The sequence below is a fragment of the Engraulis encrasicolus genome, chromosome 7 (assembly GCF_034702125.1).
Source record: "Engraulis encrasicolus isolate BLACKSEA-1 chromosome 7, IST_EnEncr_1.0, whole genome shotgun sequence".
Lineage (NCBI taxonomy): Eukaryota > Metazoa > Chordata > Actinopteri > Clupeiformes > Engraulidae > Engraulis > Engraulis encrasicolus.
Window position 1 is genome coordinate 14,801,585 of NC_085863.1, and position 5,000 is coordinate 14,806,584.

The following is a 5,000-nucleotide window of genomic DNA, read 5'->3' on the forward strand; positions in this document are numbered from 1 at the left end:
TGTGTGTGTGCTGGCCTCAGCCCCTCTCTGAGTCCCTCATGACTGTCCAGTCACCAGAATCCCTTCCTCTTTCACACCTGGCCCAGCTGAGACTACTGACCGTCAGAAGGCCACAGTGCTAAGCTAGGCAGAGACCAGAACAGACCAGAACAGGGAAGTCCAGCAGGCAGCAGCCAGCGCTACTATGTTCCACTTGTGTCAGCGTCTTGTTTGACCTCAAACGACCTTGTTGTAGGTTTGCGCTAAAGGCAGCAAGAAGTGCACATATTCCACGAGGAACCAAACTTGATTGACAAATTGGATTGTTGTAATATCCAGGAAAATCGTGCGTCAAGCTGGGTAACCGATTGCATAAGCAAACAACCAAAGCAACCAGGAAACTCACAAATGTGTTAAGTTATGCCTGTTGGGGTATAAGACTGCTATTTCTTAATTTAAGCTATTTTGTACCTTAGGGACATAGCTGTGTTGTGAGATTAAATCTTAATCTCTAACTCTGCCTCTGAGTCTCCCAACACCTCCCTCTTCTCTCTATTCTCTTCTTCTACCATCTTGCACAATGATCCTTCGCTATTGAAAAGCAATTCAGACATTGGAATGTATTTGTGTCTGTGGCACAGGTGACATGTTGAGGAGAGGGGTCCTGTGGGAGAGTCTTGGCTTCCCTCTAAGCATTGACAGATGTAGAAAATAAATATGTTTCTATTATATTCCTCCTGCCATCGTCTGTTGACTTTGTGTGTGTGTACTATACAGGGTGTAGACAGAGTGTTTATTGGTACTCAGGGTGGCCGCGGGTCCTTAAAAAGTCTTAAAAAGTCTTAAATTTCATTTTCGCCAAATAAGGCCTTGAAAAGTCTTATTTTGTCTTAAATTTTCAACCCAAATGTCTTAAATTTGTGGAGCTTGATTTAGGGAGGAATAATTATGTCAGCCATGTGATGAACTTCGCGACGGAAATCGGGAGTTATAGCCATGTAGTGTAATTTAGAACGCATTATTGAATTTTATTTAGTGTAAAGTTTCATTGTGTATAGTTTTGTGTTTTCAAACGGCTACTTTAATGTAAATAACCAATTGGTTTTTGTGCTTTATTTGAACCTGTGTATGATCTTGCGAGTTGGTCCTAATTTCATTTGGAAAATGGTATTGAAAAGTCTTAAAATGTCTTAATTTTGACTTGCTAAAACCTGTAAACGCCGCGAGTTGGTCTTAATTTTATTTGGAAAATGGTATTGAAAAGTCTTAAAATGTCTTAATTTTGACTTGGTCAAACCTGTAGACACCCTGGTACTGCACATGGAGAATGTGAGACCCCACCTAGTCCTCCATCACAACCCTTTATGTACCCATCACATCTACTACCCCCTTTGACCCAGGGCTTTGAACCGGTTCAAGGAACGAAAACGAAAACCGGGAACTTTTTGTATTTTACAGGGAACAGAAACGAAACTGTAAACGTTATTATTTATGTTCTGGAACGGTTATTTAAAAATACGATTTATTTAAAAATAATGGTAACCGGTTAATACCGGTTAATACTGTTCCTCAAACAAAACAAAAAAGGTAATTATTTTCCAGTGCACGTTACCATGACGGCTGAGGTTCACGTCCTGTGTGACATCAGACATTCTCTGACTGAATGGAGAGAGAGCTCTGGACTAATAAGTCTCCACTCCACATCTTAAATAAGAGAAACCAATGTCATACAAAAGGGAAGAGTTTCCATTGCATCATTGTAAGACATTGCAGAGAAGCGTGTGTAAAGCGCACCGAGAATGTTCAACGTTATTGGGCATCCATGGCCGCTTCAAATATGCACAAACTCACAATGTCCGTCATAGCGCTCCCCGTGACCCAAGTCAGCGTGGAGCGTGCATTTTCATCATTGAGGTTTATTCTCCGCTTCTCCATTTAGGTCGTCCCTGAATGACAAAATTCTGGAGGATATTCTTTTCATCTGCTTGAACCAACAGTTTGGAATGTAGGCTCATTTGCACTTCCGTCTTTCTTGGTTAATTCACGTCAGTTAGGCCTATGGTAGTAATTAGCTGACAGGAACAAAATTAACCGTTCCGGGAACAGTATTTTTTTGTTCTAACCGGTTCGGGAATGTCAATTTATTGGTGGAACTTATAACCGGAAACGTTATAATTCCGTTTCTGTTCGGAACGGAACGTTTGGAAAAAAATAATGGTTCAAAGCCCTGCTTTGACCTGACCCACACATTTATCAAATCACCACCCCCGAACTGCATTGTATGCATTTCACACCCCTTAGATTTCACCACATGTCCTATTTTATCAGGAACATCTGAGCACATCTCAAACAAATTTCCTTAGTTCCCCGTGTTTCCTTGTCTGAATGTCTTGTACATGGGAAGTAATGTAGCATAGCCATTATATTGTTAGCCATGTAATTCTGTAAATGCATGCTCGCTATATAATGTGTCGATTTCACGGATGGTATTTGGCGTTTAGTTTTGTTCCTCTTGTCAGCAAAACGCACAGCTTCTTGTTTCTGGCTGACATTCATGTCTGATGTTGTAATCATTCAGCCACTCCGTGCAGCAGTGCAGGGCGAGAGGAGGCCAGGAGACATTCCATGCGATGACACGGCACGCCTCTCACTCACAACCTTCTCCTCCCCTCCTCCCCTCCTCTCCTCCTCCTCGCAGGAAGGAATGGGACTGGGAAAATATGTCAGTGCTACGATTTTGGCACTGAGGCTGGCTGACTTGTGAGTGTGACTGGCTGTGAACTCTTTTAGTGGGTTTAAACTTGTAGACCTCTGACATGTTTTTTTTTTTTGCTCTCGTCTCGTCACGTCATGTCTCGTCTGTACTGTGAGATTCAAAGGAAACATTCAGATCTCAGCCGCAGTGCAAAGAACTGAATGTAGTTTTGCTGTGTGGTGGGATTGTGCTGAACCTGTGAAGAGAACAGCCTCACACGTACTACCCACATCGACATTCACCCAAGCAGCTAATGAGAGTGGCCCATGCCCATATCTGTTCTGTGATGCCTTATCGGGCTGATTGGAAAGGCTTGTTGGTATATGCTTTCATTTTTGTGGCCTTCGTTTAGCCGCCTCTAAGTATGAAATGTTCAATACCAACGGGAAACCTGGATTCAGAAGCTACAGTCCAGTGCCACGTATTCTGGTTTTACCTGTCCAATTCATCCAGGTGATTTCCTAATTGGATGGGTAACACAGGTCATTTTGAATAGATTATGGCTTCTGAGTCCAGGTAGCCCATCACTGCAAATGAACCTGCCTTGCCTTGTTACTAGCCCAGGGAGTTAAACCGTAGTCCTGGACCCCGTTTCTCAAAAGCATCGTGGCTAACCAGTTAGCAATTTACTAGGTTTTCAATGGGAAATTGCATTGCAACCAAGTAAGTTGCTAACTTAGTTTGCAGCAATGTTGTCGAGAAATTGTGTACATAAATCGGGACTGCAATGCTGAAAACAGTCCAATTGTCACAGCAGTAGGCTATGCATACTCTGGTGGTTATCGTTTCTTGTGAAATGTTTTCTATACCTCTCCCGCATCCACAAGTGCCCCTGAATTTGCATATTGTGGTTTGTGTACTGCATCCTGTATCTTTTAGACAAAGAGCGCAATCTGTTTCACTCTTTTATGTTGCTCTTGAAGACATTGTCATGTTGCTTTGTTGGTTGTGTTTTTGCAATTTCCCATGCCATTTTGTCCTCACCGTTTAATTTAAAGCATGCATTGTAGAAGCATGCTTTGAACCCAGTTGTGTTCTTATGGTTTCTTTGTTTTTGTTTGGTTATTTGGTTTCCATCTTTATTTATTTATTTGTTTGTTTGTTTGTTTATCTCTTTCCTTCACTACAGTTCACTGAGTTACCACCCACCCAAATATCTCTTCCATCAGATGTTTGTTAGTTAGCGTGACAGTCTTGAAATGTCATCGGGGGGGTTTGGTGGTCTGATTGTGTACCCTGAATAAGAGTGAGAAGGCAGCCATGTCTCTGGCTGTCAGACAGTGCAGTCAGTGTGTCTGTGTGCTGTGGCTGTAGGCCCATTGCAATTGTAGTGTACAGACTGGCTGATGGGTGGGCTTGTGTTGTGTTGTCAGTTGTCAGTGAGCATGTTGGTGTAGTGTGGCGTGGCGTTGAGTCTGCTGGTGTTGTGATGTAGTGAGCAGTGTAGAGTTGGAAGTGAAAGTTCAGCTCGCTGCAATAAAAGTTCATTGCCACAATAAAAGTTCTGTTGTTTACACAGTTTGGAGTTACCAGGAACTCATGCTATGGTGTGCAGTGCCCTGAGTGCATGTCTGCAGAGTTCAATAAAGTTGAAGTACAGTACTCTTACAGTGGTCATTACAACACTAGTGTTATGTTTTAACTTTGTAATAACGTACTTCTAGCGTTGTAATTACATCTGTTAGAGTACTTCTACTTCTAACTTTATACAACTCTGCACTTGTGTATAGTGTCGTGTGTGTAGTGTAGAAAGGGTGGTTGTGTTGTGATGTGCCATTGCGCCCTTCATAGGAAGCCCTTATCAGAGGCGAGCAGCCATCCCCCCCCCCTCTGCTCGTACCTGCAGCCATACCTGAGGGAGAGCTGTCCTGCTTGATTGTGTGCCATCTGCACATGTCCTGTGCAATGATGTGATTGTGTGTGCTCCTGAGCCACAGGCTGGGCTCGGGAGGCTTATAAACACTGCTTAGGGCTTACTGGTTCCAAAAACTGGGGGTCGGGACGCGCAAGGGGTTTGCAGAGGTCCTGTGGGGGTGGGGTGTCGCTACTTGGGGAGAAGGAAATACTTGCATAAAACCTAGACAATTACTTTTTTGTGTTGTTTAACCTTTATTTTACCAGGAAAATGGACCAGTTGAGATTAAAAGTCCTGGCCAAGTGGCATCACAAGTTACAAAATCTAAATTTCAGTTGCATAGACATACACATGTAGATGGCAACATTTAACAGCACAAAAAATGTTTGGAATATGATGTGATAGGGGGAT

General features: G+C 42.9%; 1 protein-coding gene across 1 annotated transcript in view; it reads left to right on the forward strand.

The window, feature by feature from the left end:
• The window catches only part of cblb (Cbl proto-oncogene B, E3 ubiquitin protein ligase), a 119,117-nt gene that overhangs the window by 37,240 nt on the left and 76,877 nt on the right, over positions 1 to 5,000 (forward strand). The gene's annotated exons all lie outside the window — the stretch shown is intronic.